The sequence below is a fragment of the Ambystoma mexicanum genome, chromosome 1p, assembly GCF_040938575.1.
Source record: "Ambystoma mexicanum isolate Mex_15411 chromosome 1p, UKY_AmexF1_1, whole genome shotgun sequence".
NCBI classification, from domain to species: domain Eukaryota; kingdom Metazoa; phylum Chordata; class Amphibia; order Caudata; family Ambystomatidae; genus Ambystoma; species Ambystoma mexicanum.
Window position 1 is genome coordinate 231,916,171 of NC_090921.1, and position 12,927 is coordinate 231,929,097.

Genomic DNA, 12,927 nt, shown 5'->3' on the forward strand with positions numbered 1-12,927 from the left:
GGACAGAGGCAAGCACACTGGTAGATGAGGGTGGCCTTTGTATGGGTCGCTACTCTGGATGCAGTTCCCTGAGCACCGTGCCTCAGGAAAGCCAGACTTCTACTGCAGGACTCAGGGGATATCTTTGCAGCCACACGAGGCTGACACCCTTTCAATCTGGGCTTCTGGGGTCTTCTGGGAATTATTTGCATAATAGAAGGTTTCCCGCCTTAAGTTGAAACTGCAGTTCCATCTTCTGCTAAAAGAGGGCAGCAGAGTGCTTTCTTTGCGCAGAAAACAGACAAGCAATGCAATCATCTTATCTACCGTTTCCATTTTTCTTTTCCCATGCCTTTTAAAATATCAAGAGACACGTCTACAAAAGTGCCATGCATTGGCCGGGAATCGAACCCGGGCCTCCCGCTTGGGAAGCGAGAATTCTACCACTGAACTACCAATGCCTGACAAGCAGCATTACTGCGGTAGAGCGCTTGATTTAACACACCTGCCAGTTCCATGCGAATGGTCACTCGTAAACTCTTGACTTCTGCTGAAAGCCTCATTGAAGGCCTTTGCAGACGTGTGAGACTGGCACCTACTCGGGCTGGGCCTCTATGAGCTGTTTCATAATCTGAGATTGCCCTGCTTCCAGTCAAGGCGCAGCGGCCCCTTCTACTTAAAGGGATCAGCAGAGTGATCGCTAGTAGCAGAAATAAGGCAAGCAAGGCAATCAAGGCTTGTTTTTTTGTTCCGTCTCTTCCTTTTCACGATGCTTCAAAGTCAACGAAAGGTACATGTGCAAAACGCTCATGCATTGGCCGGGAATCGAACCCGGGCCTCCCGCGTGGCAGGCGAGAATTCTACCACTGAACCACCAATGCCTTACATGCTGCACACTGGCGCTACAGTGCTCTGGAGCATTGCAGCCCAGAGCAGCTGATTTAACAGAGCACTGCAGTGACATGAGGATGGCGCCAGCTCCGGTGGGTGAATGGGAGCTGCGCTGCCCTGGCAGTCCTTCTCACTCACTTGGCCACGAACGGCCAGGTTCTATAGACAGGAAAAGTGGACAGAGGCAAGCACACTGGTAGATGAGGGTGGCCTTTGTATGGGTCGCTACTCTGAGTGCAGTTCCCTGAGCACCGTGCCTCAGGAAAGCCAGACTTCTACTGCAGGACTCAGGGGATATCTTTGCAGCCACACGAGGCTGACACCCTTTCAATCTGGGCTTCTGGGGTCTTCTGGGAATTATTTGCATAATAGAAGGTTTCCCGCCTTAAGTTGAAACTGCAGTTCCATCTTCTGCTAAAAGAGGGCAGCAGAGTGCTTTCTTTGCGCAGAAAACAGACAAGCAATGCAATCATCTTATCTACCGTTTCCATTTTTCTTTTCCCATGCCTTTTAAAATATCAAGAGACACGTCTACAAAAGTGCCATGCATTGGCCGGGAATCGAACCCAGGCCTCCCGCTTGGGAAGCGAGAATTCTACCACTGAACTACCAATGCCTGACAAGCAGCATTACTGCGGTAGAGCGCTTGATTTAACACACCTGCCAGTTCCATGCGAATGGTCACTCGTAAACTCTTGACTTCTGCTGAAAGCCTCATTGAAGGCCTTTGCAGACGTGTGAGACTGGCACCTACTCGGGCTGGGCCTCTATGAGCTGTTTGCATAATCTGAGATTGCCCTGCTTCCAGTCAAGGCGCAGCGGCCCCTTCTACTAAAAGGGATCAGCAGAGTGATCGCTAGTAGCAGAAATAAGGCAAGCAAGGCTTGTTTTTTTGTTCGGTCTCTTCCTTTTCACGATGCTTCAAAGTCAACGAAAGGTACATGTGCAAAACGCTCATGCATTGGCCGGGAATCGAACCCGGGCCTCCCGCGTGGCAGGCGAGAATTCTACCACTGAACCACCAATGCCTTACATGCTGCACACTGGCGCTACAGTGCTCTGGAGCATTGCAGCCCAGAGCAGCTGATTTAACAGAGCACTGCAGTGACATGAGGATGGCGCCAGCTCCGGTGGGTGAATGGGAGCTGCGCTGCCCTGGCAGTCCTTCTCACTCACTTGGCCACAAACGGCCACGAACGGCCAGGTTCTATAGACAGGAAAAGTGGACAGAGGCAAGCACACTGGTAGATGAGGGTGGCCTTTGTATGGGTCGCTACTCTGAGTGCAGTTCCCTGAGCACCGTGCCTAAGGAAAGCCAGACTTCTACTGCAGGACTCAGGGGATATCTTTGCAGCCACACGAGGCTGACACCCTTTCAATCTGGGCTTCTGGGGTCTTCTGGGAATTATTTGCATAATAGAAGGTTTCCCGCCTTAAGTTGAAACTGCAGTTCCATCTTCTGCTAAAAGAGGGCAGCAGAGTGCTTTCTTTGCGCAGAAAACAGACAAGCAATGCAATCATCTTATCTACCGTTTCCATTTTTCTTTTCCCATGCCTTTTAAAATATCAAGAGACACGTCTACAAAAGTGCCATGCATTGGCCGGGAATCGAACCCGGGCCTCCCGCTTGGGAAGCGAGAATTCTACCACTGAACTACCAATGCTTGACAAGCAGCATTACTGCGGTAGAGCGCTTGATTTAACACACCTGCCAGTTCCATGCGAATGGTCACTCGTAAACTCTTGACTTCTGCTGAAAGCCTCATTGAAGGCCTTTGCAGACGTGTGAGACTGGCACCTACTCGGGCTGGGCCTCTATGAGCTGTTTGCATAATCTGAGATTGCCCTGCTTCCAGTCAAGGCGCAAGGGCCCCTTCTACTAAAAGGGATCAGCAGAGTGATCGCTAGTAGCAGAAATAAGGCAAGCAAGGCAATCAAGGCTTGTTTTTTTGTTTGATCTCTTCCTTTTCACGATGCTTCAAAGTCAACGAAAGGTACATGTGCAAAACGCTCATGCATTGGCCGGGAATCGAACCCGGGCCTCCCGCGTGGCAGGCGAGAATTCTACCACTGAACCACCAATGCCTTACATGCTGCACACTGGCGCTACAGTGCTCTGGACCATTGCAGCCCAGAGCAGCTGATTTAACAGAGCACTGCAGTGACATGAGGATGGCGCCAGCTCCGGTGGGTGAATGGGAGCTGCGCTGCCCTGGCAGTCCTTCTCACTCACTTGGCCACGAACGGCCAGGTTCTATAGACAGGAAAAGTGGACAGAGGCAAGCACACTGGTAGATGAGGGTGGCCTTTGTATGGGTCGCTACTCTGAGTGCAGTTCCCTGAGCACCGTGCCTCAGGAAAGCCAGACTTCTACTGCAGGACTCAGGGGATATCTTTGCAGCCACACGAGGCTGACACCCTTTCAATCTGGGCTTCTGGGGTCTTCTGGGAATTATTTGCATAATAGAAGGTTTCCCGCCTTAAGTTGAAACTGCAGTTCCATCTTCTGCTAAAAGAGGGCAGCAGAGTGCTTTCTTTGCGCAGAAAACAGACAAGCAATGCAATCATCTTATCTACCGTTTCCATTTTTCTTTTCCCATGCCTTTTAAAATATCAAGAGACACGTCTACAAAAGTGCCATGCATTGGCCGGGAATCGAACCCGGGCCTCCCGCTTGGGAAGCGAGAATTCTACCACTGAACTACCAATGCCTGACAAGCAGCATTACTGCGGTAGAGCGCTTGATTTAACACACCTGCCAGTTCCATGCGAATGGTCACTCGTAAACTCTTGACTTCTGCTGAAAGCCTCATTGAAGGCCTTTGCAGACGTGTGAGACTGGCACCTACTCGGGCTGGGCCTCTATGAGCTGTTTGCATAATCTGAGATTGCCCTGCTTCCAGTCAAGGCGCAGCGGCCCCTTCTACTAAAAGGGATCAGCAGAGTGATCGCTAGTAGCAGAAATAAGGCAAGCAAGGCAATCAAGGCTTGTTTTTTTGTTCGGTCTCTTCCTTTTCACGATGCTTCAAAGTCAACGAAAGGTACATGTGCAAAACGCTCATGCATTGGCCGGGAATCGAACCCGGGCCTCCCAAGTGGCAGGCGAGAATTCTACCACTGAACCACCAATGCCTTACATGCTGCACACTGGCGCTACAGTGCTCTGGAGCATTGCAGCCCAGAGCAGCTGATTTAACAGAGCACTGCAGTGACATGAGGATGGCGCCAGCTCCGGTGGGTGAATGGGAGCTGCGCTGCCCTGGCAGTCCTTCTCACTCACTTGGCCACGAACGGCCAGGTTCTATAGACAGGAAAAGTGGACAGAGGCAAGCACACTGGTAGATGAGGGTGGCCTTTGTATGGGTCGCTACTCTGGATGCAGTTCCCTGAGCACCGTGCCTCAGGAAAGCCAGACTTCTACTGCAGGACTCAGGGGATATCTTTGCAGCCACACGAGGCTGACACCCTTTCAATCTGGGCTTCTGGGGTCTTCTGGGAATTATTTGCATAATAGAAGGTTTCCCGCCTTAAGTTGAAACTGCAGTTCCATCTTCTGCTAAAAGAGGGCAGCAGAGTGCTTTCTTTGCGCAGAAAACAGACAAGCAATGCAATCATCTTATCTACCGTTTCCATTTTTCTTTTCCCATGCCTTTTAAAATATCAAGAGACACGTCTACAAAAGTGCCATGCATTGGCCGGGAATCGAACCCGGGCCTCCCGCTTGGGAAGCGAGAATTCTACCACTGAACTACCAATGCCTGACAAGCAGCATTACTGCGGTAGAGCGCTTGATTTAACACACCTGCCAGTTCCATGCGAATGGTCACTCGTAAACTCTTGACTTCTGCTGAAAGCCTCATTGAAGGCCTTTGCAGACGTGTGAGACTGGCACCTACTCGGGCTGGGCCTCTATGAGCTGTTTCATAATCTGAGATTGCCCTGCTTCCAGTCAAGGCGCAGCGGCCCCTTCTACTAAAAGGGATCAGCAGAGTGATCGCTAGTAGCAGAAATAAGGCAAGCAAGGCAATCAAGGCTTGTTTTTTTGTTCCGTCTCTTCCTTTTCACGATGCTTCAAAGTCAACGAAAGGTACATGTGCAAAACGCTCATGCATTGGCCGGGAATCGAACCCGGGCCTCCCGCGTGGCAGGCGAGAATTCTACCACTGAACCACCAATGCCTTACATGCTGCACACTGGCGCTACAGTGCTCTGGAGCATTGCAGCCCAGAGCAGCTGATTTAACAGAGCACTGCAGTGACATGAGGATGGCGCCAGCTCCGGTGGGTGAATGGGAGCTGCGCTGCCCTGGCAGTCCTTCTCACTCACTTGGCCACGAACGGCCACGAACGGCCAGTTTCTATAGACAGGAAAAGTGGACAGAGGCAAGCACACTGGTAGATGAGGGTGGCCTTTGTATGGGTCGCTACTCTGAGTGCAGTTCCCTGAGCACCGTGCCTCAGGAAAGCCAGACTTCTACTGCAGGACTCAGTGGATATCTTTGCAGCCACACGAGGCTGACACCCTTTCAATCTGGGCTTCTGGGGTCTTCTGGGAATTATTTGCATAATAGAAGGTTTCCCGCTTTAAGTTGAAACTGCAGTTCCATCTTCTGCTAAAAGAGGGCAGCAGAGTGCTTTCTTTGCGCAGAAAACAGACAAGCAATGCAATCATCTTATCTACCGTTTCCATTTTTCTTTTCCCATGCCTTTTAAAATATCAAGAGACACGTCTACAAAAGTGCCATGCATTGGCCGGGAATCGAACCCGGGCCTCCCGCTTGGGAAGCGAGAATTCTACCACTGAACTACCAATGCTTGACAAGCAGCATTACTGCGGTAGAGCGCTTGATTTAACACACCTGCCAGTTCCATGCGAATGGTCACTCGTAAACTCTTGACTTCTGCTGAAAGCCTCATTGAAGGCCTTTGCAGACGTGTGAGACTGGCACCTACTCGAGCTGGGCCTCTATGAGCTGTTTGCATAATCTGAGATTTCCCTGCTTCCAGTCAAGGCGCAGCGGCCCCTTCTACTAAAAGGGATCAGCAGAGTGATCGCTAGTAGCAGAAATAAGGCAAGCAAGGCAATCAAGGCTTGTTTTTTTGTTTGATCTCTTCCTTTTCACGATGCTTCAAAGTCAACGAAAGGTACATGTGCAAAACGCTCATGCATTGGCCGGGAATCGAACCCGGGCCTCCCGCGTGGCAGGCGAGAATTCTACCACTGAACCACCAATGCCTTACATGCTGCACACTGGCGCTACAGTGCTCTGGACCATTGCAGCCCAGAGCAGCTGATTTAACAGAGCACTGCAGTGACATGAGGATGGCGCCAGCTCCGGTGGGTGAATGGGAGCTGCGCTGCCCTGGCAGTCCTTCTCACTCACTTGGCCACGAACGGCCAGGTTCCATAGACAGGAAAAGTGGACAGAGGCAAGCACACTGGTAGATGAGGGTGGCCTTTGTATGGGTCGCTACTCTGAGTGCAGTTCCCTGAGCACCGTGCCTCAGGAAAGCCAGACTTCTACTGCAGGACTCAGGGGATATCTTTGCAGCCACACGAGGCTGACACCCTTTCAATCTGGGCTTCTGGGGTCTTCTGGGAATTATTTGCATAATAGAAGGTTTCCCGCCTTAAGTTGAAACTGCAGTTCCATCTTCTGCTAAAAGAGGGCAGCAGAGTGCTTTCTTTGCGCAGAAAACAGACAAGCAATGCAATCATCTTATCTACCGTTTCCATTTTTCTTTTCCCATGCCTTTTAAAATATCAAGAGACACGTCTACAAAAGTGCCATGCATTGGCTGGGAATCGAACCCGGGCCTCCCGCTTGGGAAGCGAGAATTCTACCACTGAACTACCAATGCTTGACAAGCAGCATTACTGCGGTAGAGCGCTTGATTTAACACACCTGCCAGTTCCATGCGAATGGTCACTCGTAAACTCTTGACTTCTGCTGAAAGCCTCATTGAAGGCCTTTGCAGACGTGTGAGACTGGCACCTACTCGAGCTGGGCCTCTATGAGCTGTTTGCATAATCTGAGATTGCCCTGCTTCCAGTCAAGGCGCAGCGGCCCCTTCTACTAAAAGGGATCAGCAGAGTGATCGCTAGTAGCAGAAATAAGGCAAGCAAGGCGATCAAGGCTTGTTTTTTTGTTTGATCTCTTCCTTTTCACGATGCTTCAAAGTCAACGAAAGGTACATGTGCAAAATGCTCATGCATTGGCCGGGAATCGAACCCGGGCCTCCCGCGTGGCAGGCGAGAATTCTACCACTGAACCACCAATGCCTTACATGCTGCACACTGGCGCTACAGTGCTCTGGACCATTGCAGCCCAGAGCAGCTGATTTAACAGAGCACTGCAGTGACATGAGGATGGCGCCAGCTCCGGTGGGTGAATGGGAGCTGCGCTGCCCTGGCAGTCCTTCTCACTCACTTGGCCACGAACGGCCAGGTTCTATAGACAGGAAAAGTGGACAGAGGCAAGCACACTGGTAGATGAGGGTGGCCTTTGTATGGGTCGCTACTCTGGATGCAGTTCCCTGAGCACCGTGCCTCAGGAAAGCCAGACTTCTACCGCAGGACTCAGGGGATATCTTTGCAGCCACACGAGGCTGACACCCTTTCAATCTGGGCTTCTGGGGTCTTCTGGGAATTATTTGCATAATAGAAGGTTTCCCGCCTTAAGTTGAAACTGCAGTTCCATCTTCTGCTAAAAGAGGGCAGCAGAGTGCTTTCTTTGCGCAGAAAACAGACAAGCAATGCAATCATCTTATCTACCGTTTCCATTTTTCTTTTCCCATGCCTTTTAAAATATCAAGAGACACGTCTACAAAAGTGCCATGCATTGGCCAGGAATGGAACCCGGGCCTCCCGCTTGGGAAGCGAGAATTCTACCACTGAACTACCAATGCCTGACAAGCAGCATTACTGCGGTAGAGCGCTTGATTTAACACACCTGCCAGTTCCATGCGAATGGTCACTCGTAAACTCTTGACTTCTGCTGAAAGCCTCATTGAAGGCCTTTGCAGAACGGCCACGAACGGCCAGGTTCTATAGACAGGAAAAGTGGACAGAGGCAAGCACACTGGTAGATGAGGGTGGCCTTTGTATGGGTCGCTACTCTGAGTGCAGTTCCCTGAGCACCGTGCCTCAGGAAAGCCAGACTTCTACCGCAGGACTCAGGGGATATCTTTGCAGCCACACGAGGCTGACACCCTTTCAATCTGGGCTTCTGGGGTCTTCTGGGAATTATTTGCATAATAGAAGGTTTCCCGCCTTAAGTTGAAACTGCAGTTCCATCTTCTGCTAAAAGAGGGCAGCAGAGTGCTTTCTTTGCGCAGAAAACAGACAAGCAATGCAATCATCTTATCTACCGTTTCCATTTTTCTTTTCCCATGCCTTTTAAAATATCAAGAGACACGTCTACAAAAGTGCCATGCATTGGCCGGGAATCGAACCCGGGCCTCCCGCTTGGGAAGCGAGAATTCTACCACTGAACTACCAATGCCTGACAAGCAGCATTACTGCGGTAGAGCGCTTGATTTAACACACCTGCCAGTTCCATGCGAATGGTCACTCGTAAACTCTTGACTTCTGCTGAAAGCCTCATTGAAGGCCTTTGCAGACGTGTGAGACTGGCACCTACTCGGGCTGGGCCTCTATGAGCTGTTTGCATAATCTGAGATTGCCCTGCTTCCAGTCAAGGCGCAGCGGCCCCTTCTACTAAAAGGGATCAGCAGAGTGATCGCTAGTAGCAGAAATAAGGCAAGCAAGGCTTGTTTTTTTGTTCGGTCTCTTCCTTTTCACGATGCTTCAAAGTCAACGAAAGGTACATGTGCAAAACGCTCATGCATTGGCCGGGAATCGAACCCGGGCCTCCCGCGTGGCAGGCGAGAATTCTACCACTGAACCACCAATGCCTTACATGCTGCACACTGGCGCTACAGTGCTCTGGACCATTGCAGCCCAGAGCAGCTGATTTAACAGAGCACTGCAGTGACATGAGGATGGCGCCAGCTCCGGTGGGTGAATGGGAGCTGCGCTGCCCTGGCAGTCCTTCTCACTCACTTGGCCACGAACGGCCACGAACGGCCAGTTTCTATAGACAGGAAAAGTGGACAGAGGCAAGCACACTGGTAGATGAGGGTGGCCTTTGTATGGGTCGCTACTCTGAGTGCAGTTCCCTGAGCACCGTGCCTCAGGAAAGCCAGACTTCTACTGCAGGACTCAGTGGATATCTTTGCAGCCACACGAGGCTGACACCCTTTCAATCTGGGCTTCTGGGGTCTTCTGGGAATTATTTGCATAATAGAAGGTTTCCCGCCTTAAGTTGAAACTGCAGTTCCATCTTCTGCTAAAAGAGGGCAGCAGAGTGCTTTCTTTGCGCAGAAAACAGACAAGCAATGCAATCATCTTATCTACCGTTTCCATTTTTCTTTTCCCATGCCTTTTAAAATATCAAGAGACACGTCTACAAAAGTGCCATGCATTGGCCGGGAATCGAACCCGGGCCTCCCGCTTGGGAAGCGAGAATTCTACCACTGAACTACCAATGCTTGACAAGCAGCATTACTGCGGTAGAGCGCTTGATTTAACACACCTGCCAGTTCCATGCGAATGGTCACTCGTAAACTCTTGACTTCTGCTGAAAGCCTCATTGAAGGCCTTTGCAGACGTGTGAGACTGGCACCTACTCGAGCTGGGCCTCTATGAGCTGTTTGCATAATCTGAGATTGCCCTGCTTCCAGTCAAGGCGCAGCGGCCCCTTCTACTAAAAGGGATCAGCAGAGTGATCGCTAGTAGCAGAAATAAGGCAAGCAAGGCAATCAAGGCTTGTTTTTTTGTTTGATCTCTTCCTTTTCACGATGCTTCAAAGTCAACGAAAGGTACATGTGCAAAACGCTCATGCATTGGCCGGGAATCGAACCCGGGCCTCCCGCGTGGCAGGCGAGAATTCTACCACTGAACCACCAATGCCTTACATGCTGCACACTGGCGCTACAGTGCTCTGGACCATTGCAGCCCAGAGCAGCTGATTTAACAGAGCACTGCAGTGACATGAGGATGGCGCCAGCTCCGGTGGGTGAATGGGAGCTGCGCTGCCCTGGCAGTCCTTCTCACTCACTTGGCCACGAACGGCCAGGTTCTATAGACAGGAAAAGTGGACAGAGGCAAGCACACTGGTAGATGAGGGTGGCCTTTGTATGGGTCGCTACTCTGAGTGCAGTTCCCTGAGCACCGTGCCTCAGGAAAGCCAGACTTCTACTGCAGGACTCAGGGGATATCTTTGCAGCCACACGAGGCTGACACCCTTTCAATCTCTGCTTCTGGGGTCTTCTGGGAATTATTTGCATAATAGAAGGTTTCCCGCCTTAAGTTGAAACTGCAGTTCCATCTTCTGCTAAAAGAGGGCAGCAGAGTGCTTTCTTTGCGCAGAAAACAGACAAGCAATGCAATCATCTTATCTACCGTTTCCATTTTTCTTTTCCCATGCCTTTTAAAATATCAAGAGACACGTCTACAAAAGTGCCATGCATTGGCCGGGAATCGAACCCGGGCCTCCCGCTTGGGAAGCGAGAATTCTACCACTGAACTACCAATGCTTGACAAGCAGCATTACTGCGGTAGAGCGCTTGATTTAACACACCTGCCAGTTCCATGCGAATGGTCACTCGTAAACTCTTGACTTCTGCTGAAAGCCTCATTGAAGGCCTTTGCAGACGTGTGAGACTGGCACCTACTCGGGCTGGGCCTCTATGAGCTGTTTGCATAATCTGAGATTGCCCTGCTTCCAGTCAAGGCGCAGCGGCCCCTTCTACTAAAAGGGATCAGCAGAGTGATCGCTAGTAGCAGAAATAAGGCAAGCAAGGCAATCAAGGCTTGTTTTTTTGTTTGATCTCTTCCTTTTCACGATGCTTCAAAGTCAACGAAAGGTACATGTGCAAAACGCTCATGCATTGGCCGGGAATCGAACCCGGGCCTCCCGCGTGGCAGGTGAGAATTCTACCACTGAACCACCAATGCCTTACATGCTGCACACTGGCGCTACAGTGCTCTGGACCATTGCAGCCCAGAGCAGCTGATTTAACAGAGCACTGCAGTGACATGAGGATGGCGCCAGCTCCGGTGGGTGAATGGGAGCTGCGCTGCCCTGGCAGTCCTTCTCACTCACTTGGCCACGAACGGCCAGGTTCTATAGACAGGAAAAGTGGACAGAGGCAAGCACACTGGTAGATGAGGGTGGCCTTTGTATGGGTCGCTACTCTGAGTGCAGTTCCCTGAGCACCGTGCCTCAGGAAAGCCAGACTTCTACTGCAGGACTCAGGGGATATCTTTGCAGCCACACGAGGCTGACACCCTTTCAATCTGGGCTTCTGGGGTCTTCTGGGAATTATTTGCATAATAGAAGGTTTCCCGCCTTAAGTTGAAACTGCAGTTCCATCTTCTGCTAAAAGAGGGCAGCAGAGTGCTTTCTTTGCGCAGAAAACAGACAAGCAATGCAATCATCTTATCTACCGTTTCCATTTTTCTTTTCCCATGCCTTTTAAAATATCAAGAGACACGTCTACAAAAGTGCCATGCATTGGCCGGGAATCGAACCCGGGCCTCCCGCTTGGGAAGCGAGAATTCTACCACTGAACTACCAATGCCTGACAAGCAGCATTACTGCGGTAGAGCGCTTGATTTAACACACCTGCCAGTTCCATGCGAATGGTCACTCGTAAACTCTTGACTTCTGCTGAAAGCCTCATTGAAGGCCTTTGCAGACGTGTGAGACTGGCACCTACTCGGGCTGGGCCTCTATGAGCTGTTTGCATAATCTGAGATTGCCCTGCTTCCAGTCAAGGCGCAGCGGCCCCTTCTACTAAAAGGGATCAGCAGAGTGATCGCTAGTAGCAGAAATAAGGCAAGCAAGGCTTGTTTTTTTGTTCGGTCTCTTCCTTTTCACGATGCTTCAAAGTCAACGAAAGGTACATGTGCAAAACGCTCATGCATTGGCCGGGAATCGAACCCGGGCCTCCCGCGTGGCAGGCGAGAATTCTACCACTGAACCACCAATGCCTTACATGCTGCACACTGGCGCTACAGTGCTCTGGACCATTGCAGCCCAGAGCAGCTGATTTAACAGAGCACTGCAGTGACATGAGGATGGCGCCAGCTCCGGTGGGTGAATGGGAGCTGCGCTGCCCTGGCAGTCCTTCTCACTCACTTGGCCACGAACGGCCACGAACGGCCAGGTTCTATAGACAGGAAAAGTGGACAGAGGCAAGCACACTGGTAGATGAGGGTGGCCTTTGTATGGGTCGCTACTCTGAGTGCAGTTCCCTGAGCACCGTGCCTCAGGAAAGCCAGACTTCTACTGCAGGACTCAGTGGATATCTTTGCAGCCACACGAGGCTGACACCCTTTCAATCTGGGCTTCTGGGGTCTTCTGGGAATTATTTGCATAATAGAAGGTTTCCCGCCTTAAGTTGAAACTGCAGTTCCATCTTCTGCTAAAAGAGGGCAGCAGAGTGCTTTCTTTGCGCAGAAAACAGACAAGCAATGCAATCATCTTATCTACCGTTTCCATTTTTCTTTTCCCATGCCTTTTAAAATATCAAGAGACACGTCTACAAAAGTGCCATGCATTGGCTGGGAATCGAACCCGGGCCTCCCGCTTGGGAAGCGAGAATTCTACCACTGAACTACCAATGCTTGACAAGCAGCATTACTGCGGTAGAGCGCTTGATTTAACACACCTGCCAGTTCCATGCGAATGGTCACTCGTAAACTCTTGACTTCTGCTGAAAGCCTCATTGAAGGCCTTTGCAGACGTGTGAGACTGGCACCTACTCGAGCTGGGCCTCTATGAGCTGTTTGCATAATCTGAGATTGCCCTGCTTCCAGTCAAGGCGCAGCGGCCCCTTCTACTAAAAGGGATCAGCAGAGTGATCGCTAGTAGCAGAAATAAGGCAAGCAAGGCGATCAAGGCTTGTGTTTTTGTTTGATCTCTTCCTTTTCACGATGCTTCAAAGTCAACGAAAGGTACATGTGCAAAACGCTCATGCATTGGCCGGG

At 50.9% G+C, this 12,927-nt stretch overlaps 19 non-coding genes across 19 annotated transcripts; all 19 read right to left on the reverse strand.

Moving 5' to 3' along the window:
• Positions 1-369: 369 nt before the first annotated feature.
• On the reverse strand, positions 370-440 carry TRNAG-CCC (transfer RNA glycine (anticodon CCC)). Its single transcript has one exon. It is a non-coding gene; the product is annotated as a tRNA-Gly (tRNA).
• Positions 441-789: 349 nt separating this feature from the next.
• Positions 790-860, reverse strand: TRNAG-GCC (transfer RNA glycine (anticodon GCC)). The gene has a single exon. It is a non-coding gene; the product is annotated as a tRNA-Gly (tRNA).
• Positions 861-1,415: 555 nt separating this feature from the next.
• Positions 1,416-1,486, reverse strand: TRNAG-CCC (transfer RNA glycine (anticodon CCC)). The gene has a single exon. It is a non-coding gene; the product is annotated as a tRNA-Gly (tRNA).
• A 341-nt stretch (positions 1,487-1,827) lies between these two features.
• Positions 1,828-1,898, reverse strand: TRNAG-GCC (transfer RNA glycine (anticodon GCC)). The gene has a single exon. It is a non-coding gene; the product is annotated as a tRNA-Gly (tRNA).
• A 565-nt stretch (positions 1,899-2,463) lies between these two features.
• Positions 2,464-2,534, reverse strand: TRNAG-CCC (transfer RNA glycine (anticodon CCC)). Its single transcript has one exon. It is a non-coding gene; the product is annotated as a tRNA-Gly (tRNA).
• A 350-nt stretch (positions 2,535-2,884) lies between these two features.
• On the reverse strand, positions 2,885-2,955 carry TRNAG-GCC (transfer RNA glycine (anticodon GCC)). The gene has a single exon. It is a non-coding gene; the product is annotated as a tRNA-Gly (tRNA).
• A 555-nt stretch (positions 2,956-3,510) lies between these two features.
• TRNAG-CCC (transfer RNA glycine (anticodon CCC)) lies at positions 3,511-3,581 on the reverse strand. Its single transcript has one exon. It is a non-coding gene; the product is annotated as a tRNA-Gly (tRNA).
• Positions 3,582-4,557: 976 nt separating this feature from the next.
• On the reverse strand, positions 4,558-4,628 carry TRNAG-CCC (transfer RNA glycine (anticodon CCC)). Its single transcript has one exon. It is a non-coding gene; the product is annotated as a tRNA-Gly (tRNA).
• Positions 4,629-4,977: 349 nt separating this feature from the next.
• TRNAG-GCC (transfer RNA glycine (anticodon GCC)) lies at positions 4,978-5,048 on the reverse strand. The gene has a single exon. It is a non-coding gene; the product is annotated as a tRNA-Gly (tRNA).
• A 565-nt stretch (positions 5,049-5,613) lies between these two features.
• TRNAG-CCC (transfer RNA glycine (anticodon CCC)) lies at positions 5,614-5,684 on the reverse strand. Its single transcript has one exon. It is a non-coding gene; the product is annotated as a tRNA-Gly (tRNA).
• Positions 5,685-6,034: 350 nt separating this feature from the next.
• TRNAG-GCC (transfer RNA glycine (anticodon GCC)) lies at positions 6,035-6,105 on the reverse strand. Its single transcript has one exon. It is a non-coding gene; the product is annotated as a tRNA-Gly (tRNA).
• Positions 6,106-7,081: 976 nt separating this feature from the next.
• On the reverse strand, positions 7,082-7,152 carry TRNAG-GCC (transfer RNA glycine (anticodon GCC)). Its single transcript has one exon. It is a non-coding gene; the product is annotated as a tRNA-Gly (tRNA).
• A 1,151-nt stretch (positions 7,153-8,303) lies between these two features.
• Positions 8,304-8,374, reverse strand: TRNAG-CCC (transfer RNA glycine (anticodon CCC)). The gene has a single exon. It is a non-coding gene; the product is annotated as a tRNA-Gly (tRNA).
• A 341-nt stretch (positions 8,375-8,715) lies between these two features.
• TRNAG-GCC (transfer RNA glycine (anticodon GCC)) lies at positions 8,716-8,786 on the reverse strand. Its single transcript has one exon. It is a non-coding gene; the product is annotated as a tRNA-Gly (tRNA).
• A 565-nt stretch (positions 8,787-9,351) lies between these two features.
• On the reverse strand, positions 9,352-9,422 carry TRNAG-CCC (transfer RNA glycine (anticodon CCC)). Its single transcript has one exon. It is a non-coding gene; the product is annotated as a tRNA-Gly (tRNA).
• Positions 9,423-9,772: 350 nt separating this feature from the next.
• On the reverse strand, positions 9,773-9,843 carry TRNAG-GCC (transfer RNA glycine (anticodon GCC)). The gene has a single exon. It is a non-coding gene; the product is annotated as a tRNA-Gly (tRNA).
• Positions 9,844-10,398: 555 nt separating this feature from the next.
• TRNAG-CCC (transfer RNA glycine (anticodon CCC)) lies at positions 10,399-10,469 on the reverse strand. Its single transcript has one exon. It is a non-coding gene; the product is annotated as a tRNA-Gly (tRNA).
• Positions 10,470-11,445: 976 nt separating this feature from the next.
• On the reverse strand, positions 11,446-11,516 carry TRNAG-CCC (transfer RNA glycine (anticodon CCC)). The gene has a single exon. It is a non-coding gene; the product is annotated as a tRNA-Gly (tRNA).
• Positions 11,517-11,857: 341 nt separating this feature from the next.
• On the reverse strand, positions 11,858-11,928 carry TRNAG-GCC (transfer RNA glycine (anticodon GCC)). Its single transcript has one exon. It is a non-coding gene; the product is annotated as a tRNA-Gly (tRNA).
• Between the last annotated feature and the right edge of the window lie 999 nt (positions 11,929-12,927).